Genomic DNA, 15294 nt, shown 5'->3' with positions numbered 1-15294 from the left:
TTTGTGAGGGGGTCTACAGCATATAGCTGAAGAAGGATGAAGGGAGTTTCCTCGATGAAGCCATCATTCCTACTGGGTTCAGACTTTCCAGTGTGCCTTACATCTCTGCTCCCATCTCAATCCCCTCACTCACTACTCTGGAAGTAAGCCTAATAAATTCATTGTTTTCTCCAAGTGAACTTTGGTGGAATCACACCTTTGCTTGCAGCTGACATCTTAGAACCAGGTAGACACTGTTTGCAACTCTATCAGGGAATGGATTCTAACAAGACGATGAACCTTGAGTATCCACAAAGGGTTAAGTCCAGGTACTCAAATCTCTTACACAGAATTTTGTATTAAATTACCCCCTGGGAACAAACCCTTTTAATCACTTCTAAATTATAATACCAAAAGCAATGGAAGTGCTATGAAATTGTCTGGTATCCTGTAATACTTGGGGAATAATGATAAGAAACCAGAATACATACATATTCAGTAAGCTGTAGCCGTTTTTAGCTATTTAAACCCTTGTTTATTGAAATAAACAAAAAACAAATTATGACTTTAATATACCTGTATATACATTTAGATATATATGTTATGGTTAAGATATTAAATGATTGCCAAGGACCAGCCTCAGCATGGAGAGGGGTTCTGAAGGAAGGGGTGTCTGGGAGTTGTGAAAAGAACGACTCAAAGTCAAATTGTGGTTCCAAGCTGACAATCTGTGTGTGTCTTGATACAGCTTTTCCAGTCTGCTTCTCTCTGTGTTCTGCCTTCTCTATGGAGATTTCACTGAATTCTGCTTGCTTGCTATTCTAAGAGATCTCTCTTTGTTCATGACCTGCTTCTTTTTCTTTGTGTGTGTGTGTATGGTGTGTGTGTGTGTGTGTGTGTGTGTGTGTGTGTGTGTGTGTGTGTGTGTTTTCCAAGCAGTTCTCTCTTTTTATCCTGATAAATTCTTTGGATAGCTCATCTCCAGCAGAACACAGGGTCCAGTCTTTCATTTTACATATCAATTCAGTCATTTACTCCAATTCTTAAGAGACAGGATTCATACATTTTTCTTAACATGCAAAAGAATTCAGAGTTCTGTCTACCTTTATCAAGCACAAACCTTAAACTGGTTGGATGGGACCCTGCCCTGAAATTACCACTTCTTCTACACCTGGGCCTAACCTCACTCTGTCCTAGGCTGACCTTGAACTCAGTGAGCCACCTGCCTTTATATCTTTGTGACAAGCTGGCTCATAGTGTTTCTTCATATTCGTGGAGACTTTCATAATTCATGTATATTCTTATTTTTGCATAGCTGAGAAATTATATATTTTCAAACTCATATATCTAGAGCTCTTTCCCATAGCCTTAAAAGTTGTCCAGAAGGTCAAAGCAATTAACATTTTCCTAAGACATTAGCCATACCTTTGCCTCCTGGACTCATGCTGGCTCAGATTCACAAACCTTGTGCCCACAGCAGCCACCGATACTCATGGAGGTTCACACCTGGCCCATGACGGGGCTCAGGAAATGATTATGTATAATGTGTGCAAGAAGACAGGGAAAGAACTGTGGTAAGTTATAGTATCCTACATAATCTAGAAAACTAATATTTTTGGCTCCTTAAGATTATTGTAATTGAGTAAAAAGAATAATTTTATTTCTGACTTTTATGTCAGGTAAGGCTCAGTTCATTCTACGTGCCCTATACCCATTAGCTCCCATTAGACCGAGTGAGCTGCCCCTGTCCTTCATGGGCTGCAGCACTTGGGAGGAAGGCCCTGCACCTTGCCTAGGAAACACAGTGGAGCTGGCCCTGATGTCAAAGGCACTGGTGAGCCACACTGAGGGTGTGAGGGAAGGAAGAGCTGCCCCATTTCTTCACAGGCTTCAGCACATGGGAGTGTGGTCCCTTGAATGAGCAGGACATTGGAATTGGTTCTGGAGGCTTGGATGTGAGTGAGCCAACCCAGAGGGTGCAAGAGCAAGAGAGCTGACCCATCTTCCTGCTGATGCCATTGGGTGGTCTAGCTGGAGCAGTGCTGGGGAGCTTACTCTGGTGGTTCAGATGAGAGACAACAAATGGGATGACCAGTACTGCTACCACCTAGGCACGGATTCAGGGCTCTGAGGGAGCCTACCTCCAAATCTCTATCATCTGGGAATGAGTGGGACTTGTGAAAGAGCCGGTCCTGCTGTTCCAAAGCTGAAGGATGTCCATGACACAGGACAACAGGGTACCTGGTAGGAAACCCAATGGGGATCCAATATTGGTGATGTCACTTAATCGAGAGCTCTTGAACCAGACCAATGACTTAAAACACTGAACAACAAAGTGAAGATGTGTGGACACTATGACAGACTACAGATTCCATGATGAGATGTTTTCCATACTTTAGATGTTGTTGTTGTTGTTTATTTGTGTCTCTTTTATTTGGGGGACCTTCTAAGAGAAAAGTGAGGACATAGGTGACATGGAGATGAGGGGGACTTAATTTCTTGATGTGAAACTCACAAGGAATTAATAAAAAGTTTTTAAAAAGAAATGTCTTCAGTTAATTTGTGTGTGTATAGGGAGACACACAAACAGAGAGAGAGAGAGAGAGAGAGAGAAAGAGAGAGAGAGAGAGAGAAGAAGAAGAAGAAGAAGAAGAGGGAGAGAGAGAGAGAGAGGAAGGGAGAGAGAGGGAGGAAGAGGGAAAGAGAGAGGGAGAGGGAAGGAGAGAGAGAGAGGGAGAGAGAGAGAGAGAGAGAGAGAGAGAGAGAGGGAGAGAGAGGGAGGGAGGGAGAGGGAGAGTATGACTCTTTGGGCCATTCTGGCTATTTTCCATGAGGGCATCTGAGTTTTCTTAGCTGCTGTGACAAGAAAGTTTACCATGCTTCATTTACATGTTCAACAGGAACCTTCTTATTGAATAAAACAGATAAAATATCCTTGACCCATGGAAATTTTTGTTTGTTTTTGCTAAATTATTTTAAAGTAAGTAAAGAATGACCAGTAAAAAAGAGAGCAAGTGAATTAGGGAAGGAGATAGTTAGTGTCTGAGAAGCCATCAAAGAACAGGAGTGGAAAGGCATGAAGAAAGCCACAGAAAGAGCCCATGACTCTGGAAAAGATATCACACACACACAAGCATGAAGGTCCAAGGCCATGAAGTACAGTATGTGAGTATGTGTTTATATGTATGTGTGTGTGTATAGGTGTGGGTTTTGTGTATGTATATGTGTGTGTGTTTATGTGTACGTATGTTCATTTGTATATGTGTGTTTATTTGTGCATGTGTATCTGTACATGTATATATTTTTGTATGTATTTATGTGTGTTTCTGTATGTGTGTTTATGTGTATTGTGTAAGCATCTGTTTATGTGTGTCTGTGTGTGTATACATGTGTGTTTGTGTATATGTGTTTGTATGAGTGTGTATATCTGTGAGTGTATTTGTGGTTTTGTATGTATATATGTATGCTTATGTCTATGTATGAACATTTATATATATGTATGTTCTTTTGCATGTGTATTTGTGTGTTTATGGGTATGTGAGTGTACTTTAGTGTGTGGTTGTATATAAATGTATGTGTTTATGTATGTTTGTGGTTATGTGTATGTGTATGTATGTATGTTTAAGTGTGTGTATGTGTTTGTGTATGATATGTGCATCTATGTGTCTTTGTGTATGTACATATGTTTTAATATTTGTGTATTTTGTGTGTGTTTGTGTGTATCATTTGTGTATTATATAGGCATATACATGTATTTGTAGATTTGTGTATATATATTCATGTGTGTGTGTGTGTCTATGTGTATATATATATATATATATATATATATATATATATGAGTATTCATGTGTCTATGTCTTTGAGTCTCTTTTATATGTAGGTATGCTTGTATGTTGCTACTCTCTAATAATGTTTCAAAGACAATTAGATTTTTGAAGAAGCAAAGTTGATATCTCTCACATCTTGGAAGCTATGATTGTGCAGACTTGTGTCCAGCATGTATTGAGATCATGCATGATCCATCATCTTTTTGTAGAGGCTCCTCAAAGCAAGTGTGGTATGTCTATCTTCTGTTCTGCTTGTAAAACTACTGAGGTCATCATGATGGCCTTGCCCACAAAACATACATACATACATACATATATATAGTATGTGTGGAAGTGTGGGTGCCTTGGGGAACCCAGGGACATAAGAATTGCCTGAATCTGAGCAATTCCTGAAGAACTGGAGTTACAGATATTTAGCTAGAAATGCCTGCTAGGAACTAAACATGGTCCTCTGCAGTAGTAATAGCCCTTAACTTCTGAGCAATCTCCAGCTCTTTCCAAGAGCCCTTGTAATCCTACTAACCACTCAAATGCTCTGAAAAACAGAAACAAAAGCAAGAAACACACACACAAACAAAACACACATTAAATCTTGAATATTGGGTTTACATTTACAGCACATGAACTAAGGGCACATTTGTTTTTTATTCGATATATTTTTTATTTACATTTCAAATGATTTCCCCTTTTCTGGCCCCCGACTCCCCGAAAGTCTCATAAGCCCCCTTCCCTCCCCCTGTTCTCCCACCCACCCCTTCTCACTTCCCTGTTCTGGTTTTGCCCTATACTGCTACACTGAGTCTTTCCAGAACAAGGGGCCACTCCTCTGTTCTTCTTGTACCTCATTTGATGTGTGGATTATGTTTTGGGTATTCCAGTTTTCTAAGCTAATGTCCACTTATTAGTGAGTGCATACCATGATTGATCTTTTGAGATTGGGTTACCTCACTTAGTATGATGTTCTCCAGTTCCTTCCATTTGCCTAAGAATTTCATGAATTCATTGTTTATTGTTATATATACCACATTTTTTGCATGCATTCTTCTATTGAGGGATACCTGGGATCTTTCCAGCTTCTGGCTATTATAAATAGGGCTGCTATGAACATAGTGGAGCATGTATCTTTATTACATGCTGGGGAATGCTCTGGGTATATGCCTAGGAGTGGTATAGCAGGATCTTCCGAAAGTGAGATGCCCAGATTTCTGAGGAACCACCAGACTGATTCCCAGACTGGTTGTACCAATTTGCAACCCCACCAGCAGTGGAGGAGTGTTCCTTTTTCTCCACATCCTCACCAACACCTGCTGTCTCCTGAATTTTTAATCCTAGCCATTCTGACTGGTGTAAGGTGAAATCTCAGGGTTTTTTTGATTTGCATTTCCCTAATGACTAATGAAGTTGAGCATTTTTTAAGATGCTTCTCAGCCATCTGAAGGTTTTCAGGTGAAAATTCTTTGTTTAACTCTGTACCCCATTTTTAATAGGGTTAATTGGTTTTCTGGGGTCTAACTTCTTGAGTTCTTTGTATATATTGGATATTAGCCCTCTGTCAGATGTAGGGTTGGTGAAGATTTTTTCCCAATTTGTTGGTTGCAGGTTTGTCCTTTTGATGGTGTCCTTTGCCTTACAGAAATTGTGATTTTATGAGGTCCCATTTGTCAGTTCTTGATCTTAGAGCATATTCTGTTGGTGATCTGTTCAGAAACTTTCCCCCTGTACCGATGTCCTCAAGGGTCCTCCCCAGTTTCCTACTGGACCACCAGGGAGTAAAGCTGGATTTCAACAACAGAAATAATAAAAAGCCTACAAACCCTTTGGAAACTAAGCAACTCTATATTGAAAGAAAACTGGGTCAAGACAAAAGTAAAGAAATTAAAGACTTTCTAATATTAAATGAAAATGAATGCACAGTATATTCAAACTAATGGGACAAAATGAAAATGGCTCTAAGAGAAAGGTTCATAGCAAAATCTGGCCTGCCTACAAGACGTACTGGGGCAATGGTGGCAAAGAACTTGTGGAATGGCCAACTAATGATTGCTATAATTTGAGACTCACTCCACTAGCACAAGCCTATATTTGATGCTGCCTGGATAATCAGGAAACAAAGGCAAGACTGTCCAGAGACCCAGGATTGAACGAAGCACAACTGGCAAAAATCAAACAAAAAGCAACTAAAACCAATAAACTAATTGCTAACATTCTTCTATACTCATAGATTGGTGCCTAGTTCACTTGGCATCAGAGAGGTTGATTCCAGCTGCTGATGAAAGTAAATGCAGAGATCCATACCCAAACATTAGGTGAAGAGAAAGCCCAGGTTTGAGCTCTCGAATGGTTTCCTCACCTTGGAGCTTGGGGAACTTTGTAGAAGAGTTGGCGAGGGAATTGTGGGAACCAAGAGGGGCTGAGGATACTGGCAGAACAAAGCCGGGGGAATCGGGCTCATAGAGGCTCTGAGGAGAGTGAAGTAGCAATCATGGAGCCTGCATGGGTTTGTGCTAGGCCTGCATGGGTTTGTGTTATGGATGTTGGGTTGGTGTTTTGAGGGACTCTGGACAGTGTGAGTGGGGCTGTCTCTAACTCTGTGGGCTGCTCTTGGGATCCTTTTCTGCCTACTGGGTTGCCTTGCCCAACCTTGATGTGAAAGCTTGTGCCTGGTCTTATTGTACCTTTTTCTGCTGTGTTTGGTTGATGTTTCTCTAAGTCATGTTATTTCCTGGGGCAAGGGGAGAATGACCTGTGGGCAGGTACTGGGAGTAGTGCAGTTAGCAGAAACTGAAGATGTGATGATTTGTTTGAGAGAAGAATAAGTAATTAACAAACAAAGTGCACCAGATTGGTGAATATGAGACTAAAGTTGATATGAGAATGCTCATATCAACTAAAGCAACTAAAGAACCTTGCAACTAAAGAACAATTGCAAGGTTCTTTAGTTCAATCTTCAACAACACCAAATAGATTAATGAATACATACATAAAAATTTTTAAAGTAAAAGCAGACCCAATTTTCCTACTCTGCCATCAATTTGTGAGTTTCTGTTGCATTAGCACAAAGTAAATATTAAACTGTAATCCCAGTTGGTTAACAGAAACAAGGTAAGAGTGACTTTAGCCTACCTACTTTCCCAATTTCCTACCTATTTTCCCTGTGTCACTGCCTCTTAGGAGCCCTCAAACTAAATTTATTTTTTCAAAACCCATTACTTAAGCCACAGCAGATAGAACAGCAGTTTTCAACCTGTGGCTTCTGACTCATTTGGGCCTGAATCACCCTTTCACAGCGGTCACATTCCAAATATCTTGAATGTCAGATTCATATAGGTAGCAAAACAGTAGCCTGCACATTATGATTTATAAGAGTAGCAAAATTACAGCTATGGCATAGAAATGTAAATAATTTTATGGTTATGGATCACCATACATGACAAACTGTATTAAAGGGTCACAGCATTAGAAAAGTTAATTACTATTAGCATAGTGTTCTACATAAAAAGAAAACTCAGTTATATCTGTCCTCAGACATACTCTGCTCCCTAGCATCTTCAAAACAGAGCCTCATAACACGCAAGAATTTAAAACTCTCTCTCTCTCTTCCTCACTCTGTCTTTCTCTCTCCTCCCTTTTTCTTTTTCTCTAACACATACACACACACACACACTCTCTCTCTCACACACACACACACACACACGCATCTGTACATGTTCTCTCTGTCTCTGTCTCTCTTTGTCTCTGTCTCTGTCTCTCTGTCTCTGTCTGTCTGTCTGTCTGTCTCTGTCTCTCTCTCTTTCTGTGTGTGTGTGTGTGTGTGTGTGTGTGTGTGTGTGTGTGTAGCAATGAATTCATGGGGCTACCACTTGCAGTGCGTTGAATAAGGAATTGCTTAAATCACTTGCATCACCACAGTTCCCCCTCATGGAAGCTGCACAATGGTGCACTCCAGAAAGAAGAGATTCTCCTTGTTTTGCTTAAGCTGACTTCCCACTCCTCCTCTCCTTTAAAGTCTTTGTTGCCTTCCCTCAGGAGTCATTTCTGACCTATGCATCTTCAGGGAGCCTTTCTTGTCCTATCATGTATCTATAGCCTCCGCAGCATTTTTATGTTCAAATGTCATAAGTCTCTATTTCTTCAATGTGGCTTCAAGTACAGTATCTTCTATGGAGTAGCCACTTATGAATGTTCAACGAAGGAGACCTGATAGTACATCATTTCCCTCTTCCTGTCAAAAGTACCTTTATACAATTCTCTTTAGTGCTTTGACTGTAAGAATCTGGGGAACTGAATCATTTCTTCATTCAAGTTTGATGCTGTAAACTGTAAGACAAACTAGGGCAGTTCCAGAAAGGACAGAAGGCACCTACAAATGGCCCCTGCAGACACTGATCACTTGCCCATCCGAGAAAGACGTCTACTTGAAGACAGAGCCATTGCCAGTGAGAGCTCAAAACATGAATTCAGATAGAGTTTATGTGAGCTCAGAATTTTTCCTAATGACTATTAATAACAGCAGAGAAACAGAAGTGGAATTGTCATAGTTACACATAAAATAACAATTTTAATTGGCAAAATTAAACTTCTAAAAGCCAAAGCAATATCAAGGTGGTTGAACTCCTTTTGGAGCCAAAGAGACTTGGATAATAGAAGCCACGTCTGATGTATTTTAAGGTCTTCTGTTACCATATGCGCTCCACTCACAGTGACAGATGGGTATTGATTTTTTTTCTCAACTGCACAAAAGCTAGCTGAAGCATATGCAAAACTCTTAATGGCATTAAAGTTTTGCCAATTAAAAACATGCTCAAGCATTTGATACAGTACTTGATATCATGTTTCACAAGCTCTATTCTGAATTTTAAGTAATAATTTTTATCACATTATTTGTCAAGTTAGTGAGATTAAAACAATTATCACATGGGTCATATTTTGAGCCATTATATCATTTTGGCACCTGTCAAATGTAATGATGAAAAAGAGGTAGAGTTATTAAACCATTTTGACAAATTATTAAGTTATAAATAGCATACATGAAAATAGATCAGAGTGGGGCTTTTATTGTATCTCAGAAATGAGTAACAAGAAGATGGACAGAGGGGTAGTGAAATTAAGCCATTAGTTAGCAAAGGTAACCAGTTACCCTTCTTCCAGATGGTCATCAATATAATCTCATTCTCTTACTTTGTTTTAAGTTAAGATTAATGGAACTATCTTAAAATATGAGAGCTTTTGTTTGATTGATTGATAATTTTGTTTTAGTAATATAAGGAAGGGCTGTACTGACCCACAGTTCAAAAGTAAAGTCCTTGGTGATGGGCAAGTCAAAGAAGCAGGAACTGGAGGCAGCTGCAATTGGGAAGTGAAAAAGATTTATCACACTGGGGTATTCCATGTTGCCAGAGTGCTTTATATGTTCCTTCTGTTTTATATCAGCATCACAAGACTCTCAACTTGTTCCCAGATCCTTTACCTGACTCTCTCTCTCTCTCTCTCTCTCTCTCTCTCTCTCTCTCTCTCTCTCTCTCTCTCTCTCTTTCTGTGTGTGTGTTTGCATGTGTGTGTGTGTGTGCGTCTGTGTCTGTGTGTGTGTGTGTGTGTTGTATGTGTGTGTATGTGTGCCTTTGGATGCTGAAATCATAGGAAAGGCCTCTTTTTCCTTTGTCATAATTCTGCATATCTTTATACAAATAGTCAATTAAGTATACCTTAGTGACTATAGACAATTAAAAATGTGCATATTTAAGAATTTTTTCTAATTTTCTGATTACCTATATTGAAAACCTTCTTTTTATTAAGGTTATTGCTACCTCAAATCCAGATTAAGAGGGAGGAAAAACAAGAAATAAATAATTTGATGGTGTGTGGAGGGGGGAAACTCCAGAATGAACTAATACCTGATTAGTTTTAAATTCCTTTAGAATCAATCAGGTAAATTCATGGAAGTGAATTTGAATTTAATTTTGTTCATCATTGCCTAAGTCTGAGCATCACTTTTTCAAATCTGGGTTTAGACAGTCTTCTTTCTCCTTTTCTAATGCATTTCAATACAACAGCATCTGACAACAATATTGCTGTGCCATCAAATACAGCAATCCATTTCTAGATCTATAGGCAGTGCCTTTTCAATTCACATGCAGGGATAGACTGATGTAGAAACCAAGAGTCATATAAATCCAACAAAAAACAGCTCCCAGACAGAGCTCGGATAGAAAAGACAGACCTTTTCTGCCTGGAAAACAACACTCCAGTCTGGATGGTGTGATGATAATATGAGAGCTATGAGTCTGCTGTGGGAAATTTAGATTATGGGACAAAGATGTGGTGATGCTGAACATTTATTGGTGGTGGACAATCATCTGCCCTCAAAAATCCCAGTTTGTGGCAGTGATTACAGCAAAGCAGTGGCAATACATTTAAAGACAATAGAGTCAGCAGGGTAAAATCCAGTGCTCTCCAGCCCAGTACCAGTTTTGAGGCAATTGAGAACCTTCAGCTTGCTATCTGTCCCATTGAATCGCAAAGGGCACTGCCCACTGCACAGTACTGAAGAGGTAACCTAACACTTTTATAGACATATGGGAAAATTTCCATTCTGTTCTAGCCACAGAAATACCGCCAAAATCTGGAAGCACGCACTCTACAGGAATGAGGGAACAGTTGGCTTCTGCATCTGAAAGAGGCTCTGGCAGTGGTGCTGCATGGAGCTGGGTCTCATTTTGCAAAATAGAAGCCATTATCTTTAGCATATCAACCAGACAAAATTAAATTGTAATTATATGGAGACATCCAAAAGCAAGCTATTTTGTCTTCAGTTAAATTCAAAGAAGTATAATAGAGATTAGCAATTTCAAAAGAAGTTTAGACAGGCAATGCATGTGGGTAGAAGAAACATAAAATTAAAAATTTAAAAATCACCACTCTGAATTCTGATGATTAGTAAATAATATTTTAGAAACCCAAATAATATACTATATTGAATATCTTCAGATTTAGGTTATGGGAAAGAGATGTGAATTTTCTGCACATTTGCTGATTAAACAACTGACTTCTTTCAACATTCAATTTTTATGTGCTTTTTCAGATATGGCTTTTTCAGGTATAAAAGTTCAATGCTCTTTAAATGAACCCCATGAACTTTTTAAAATGGTGTATTTCCTAATATTGCTAAATTTCCCTACATTTTATATTTCTCTTTAACATGAGACTATGTCTCTGCGGTAGAAGAAAACATGTTTTGTGGATAGATTAAAATCAGACTAGGTGAGGTTAGAACATGTTTTGGGGATACCTAAACATCAAATCAGTCATGGATGGAGAGTGGTTAAGATCTGACTGTTCTTACAGAGGATTTGGGTTCAATTTTAGCACCCACACAGCAGCTCAACACTGTCTTTAACTCCAGTTCATACATGCAGGCAAAACAGGAATACAAATAATATAAAATTTAAAAACTTAAAATTAACTTCTTCTATCTCCCTTCCCCTATGGCCAAGTGTTCATTTACATTAATAAGTCAGAATCATGGTTCATCCTGTAAAAAAATTATATCAGCCATTTTAGAGACTTTGAAATAGATATTTTTAAGAAGACCACAAAGTAAAGATTTTCCTCCCAGTATATTCTTAATAATCAAATTTTACTCAAAGGGACTATGGGAAGTTTCTGTTTCAAAACCATTTGATAGGATTATAGCTAATGAAGCTTATAGCTAGTTAAATTTACAAATATTGGTTTAAATATTTGACCTGCCAGCTTTGCAACTGAACTGAAAATAGAATTTTTGAAAAAATATTTTCATCCTTTAGCTGTCTCTAATGAAGTGGCTGTTCTGACCAACATAAAAGAGGAATCAGGAATTGCCCGTTGTCCTCCAATCAGATCTAAGATGAGAAGCCCAGCTTCTTTGTGAGGTGAACTGGAATACAGTGGCAAGAACTTTTCAAGAACAACGTCTTCAAAATCCAGACAATTAGGTGCAGCAACACACACACACACACACACACACATACACACACAGAGGCATACACACATGCCCTTACAGATTAGGTTGGAAATATTGTAAAAAATTAAGTCACATAACATAGTAGAATTCAGAGAATTTTATGTTATCTTATTTAGCTCCTAGCTAATACAACATTTATAACCACAAGAACTGAGATCCAATAATCATTTCATATATTATTTTGGTCCAAATGCCTTAAGTGTAGAAATGGTGGAAACACTCCCTCAACATCTCAAAACTGTGTTATGTTCTGCATTTGTCAGATGCCTCTTACTACTATCATTCATTTCATCCTAGTTAGCATTGTCACTCAACACAATATAGAGTCAACTGTAACAAGATTCCCCCATTGAAAAATTACCTTGACTAGGATGTCTATAAGGGATTGTCATGTTTGCTTTGATTATGTAGGAGGGTGCTGACCACTGTGGACAGTGCCTTTTCCTGGCCATGTGGCCTCAGCTCTACAAGGATCCTACCTGAGAATTAGCCTGCGTGAGACAGAGTGTGAACCAGTAAGCATTATTCAACCATGGTTGACTTCCCTCAGGGATGGACTTAGAACCAGGAAGTATAAGCCAAATAAATCCTTTCTCCCACTAAGTTGCTTTTAGTTACTTAGTCATCGCAATAGAAAAAAGTAACTAGAATATATTTCATGCCCACATAATTGAGAAACCTTTCTACTCCAAAGTAAAATTGAGGGAGCTTACAATATTATCTCTTTTTTTTAAAAAAAATACTTCAAGGGATCAATGTCTCCATTTTTTTAATAAGTCACTGTAAAAGTACAGTTAGTCTTATTTTCCTAGGTCTAGAATATGTTTACATTATTCATAAACAACTTCAACTTTCACTTCACTTATCTTTTGTAATACAATTTTTCTTCTCTAACTATTGGTCCTCAGTTCCTGTTAACCTCTCTGTAACAAATCCAATAAATGCAGTTGAAGGGCCTTCTACATATCACCTCTACCAGGTCAGTTTGACAGTGTGACAATCTTTAATGATCATTAAAATAGATAGAAAGCTAACATTTAAAAAGAGATAAGGCAGCACAAGCATTGGACAGTGTCCAAGATAGGAAGGAGTTTAGTAAATAGGACAAAACTTAGGTTCTAGATTATCCTCCAGGCACAAAATTTTTTATAGGATTCATAAATATAAAATGTGCTATGTGTATGCTAGTTAATGCTGACTAACAATGCTTTGCTAAAAATAAACCAAATGTGTAACTAAAAGGAGACAGATTATTTTTTGTTTTGATCTTTGTTACCCATCAATTAGCTTAGCTAGAGAATGCACCAACTTATTCTCTGGTCTTGGTTTGGGAAACATTTGGCCTTGACAAATACTGTCCAGATGTTGGCTAAATTGTGTTGGCTTTCAACAGAAGGTCAATAAATTGAGAAAGCTGGCTTTGCAGTTCCCACTAATTTACAGATCCAAATCCTAGAAGTGAAACTAAACCACAGCAGGGATCACCAGGACTTGAGATGGGGAAAAGAGCCAACAATTTTCTCTTCCATTCTCTAAGCTTAACTATAACTTTCCTACAAATTAATTCACATTATGGAGAAGATCAATGGTTATAATAGAAGTGATGAAGAAGAGGAATGTGATATAGGGAAAGTACTTGGGGGAAGAGAATAAAAAGCTAGTGTGGAAAGACAGTGTTCAAGGCTGACTCTTCAGATAGTGATGCATATTTTTCTCTGTGATATACCCTCCATCATTGCACAGCTGTTGAATTTCCACAGATGTAAATTATGTGCTATACAAATAACTGTATTTCATGGCTACCCTATAGAGAAATAAGCAGTTGTTTGTCATATTTACATCCCCAAACTCAGTATTCTGAACGTGAGTAAAGTTTTAGAGGCATATATCACAAAATATTTCTGAGGGTCCTGCAGTGATATTTACAGATATATTAGTTCTTTCAAATTAACAAGAACTTTTAATATATAGTTTCTTATTCTGACAAATAAATTTTTAATATTGAATTATATTATTATAATATTAAATATGAGTTTTGAAAGAATAAGACACTTTAATAACTAGGACACTAGGGAAAAGTGGTTTGGCTTGGTTTATAAACTATCAAATAGTCTATAAATAAAAAATATTCAAACAGTTCACAGAAAGTCAGAGACATCACTTTTATAATATCAAATGAATACCATGTAACTGTTGCACAGACTTTAAGATACAGTGGGAAAGCCAACATTATAACTTGACACTTGATTTATTTGAAGATTATCTGCCACATATTTTCCTACTTTTTCACACAGACTGAAATCAGAATGCATGAATGAAATTGTCCAGCACTCATATTCAAAATTGCAAGGTTTTACTTAGAAGGCTTTTTAAAGCAAAGAGATTGTATAAATTTAGAATTGCTTGGCAACATATACCAGCCAATTGGACTAAGGAAAGTTCTTTCTCTCTCTTCTCCCTCTCTCTCTCTTCCACACACACACTTGCATTTGTGTGTGTGTCTATGTGTATGTATATATATATATATATATATATATATATATATATATATATATATATACATGCTAATGTATATACTATGTATATATATATATATATATATATACATACACTGATGATAGGAATGAGAAATAGCTATCAAGGAAGAGACCCATAGAATAAAACAGTAGATCAATATTCTGTGATGATTGTGACAACAGGTACCAATACCAATGCCAATAACTATTTTTAGGGCCTTGGTACACTTTGACTACATTTAAGAATGAAGGAAATGCTTATTACTCTAAACTAAAAATTAAAATATCATATTTTGAGTAATTTTTCTTTAAAAAAACTAATAAACATGCCTCTGGGTATCTAAACAAGTGAAAATATTGAGACAATTTGAGTGAGAATGAAAGAAAAAGACAGGAAAGCAGCCATCACCCAAATGGCAGAGGCTCATTGAACAGCTGATTAGGTCACTAAATCCATGAATGCTTCTGCTGTTCCTCTGCTATAGAATCTCCTGGGGGAGTTGGTCTCAGCAGACTCTCATTGTTTGTATAAGGCATCCATTAAATAAATTGCTGGCAAAATAATGCATCTTTATCTTGCAGAAGATGAATTCTGTTTCTCCTAACTGAAAGATCCCTGGAGGAATGCAAAATTCTACTAGAGTCAAACAATTGTATCAGATGAGGCTAGAGATTCTAGCTAGAGGTTAAGACCTGCCCGACAAAAGAGTCCTAAGCATAGTAAAGATATGTAATTTTTGTCTTCTAAGTAAAACAAATCTATTAAGGTGCTTTAGATATGAGATGAAGTGACTAACTTGAAAAAGATCTTCCTTGAAGTAGAATATTAACAAATATAGGGTTCTACAGAATCTCTGCACAAAAAAAAGGTTGATAGTGTTAATAGGAAAAGCAATAGCTAAGATAGATTGTTGTGACCCACATGCAGAGAAGAGTTAACTAGGCCTATGTCTTAGAATAGTAAGCAGTATCT

The sequence above is a fragment of the Apodemus sylvaticus genome, chromosome 6 (genome assembly GCF_947179515.1).
Source record: "Apodemus sylvaticus chromosome 6, mApoSyl1.1, whole genome shotgun sequence".
Taxonomy (NCBI): domain Eukaryota; kingdom Metazoa; phylum Chordata; class Mammalia; order Rodentia; family Muridae; genus Apodemus; species Apodemus sylvaticus.
Note: the sequence above shows the minus strand (reverse complement) of the source record.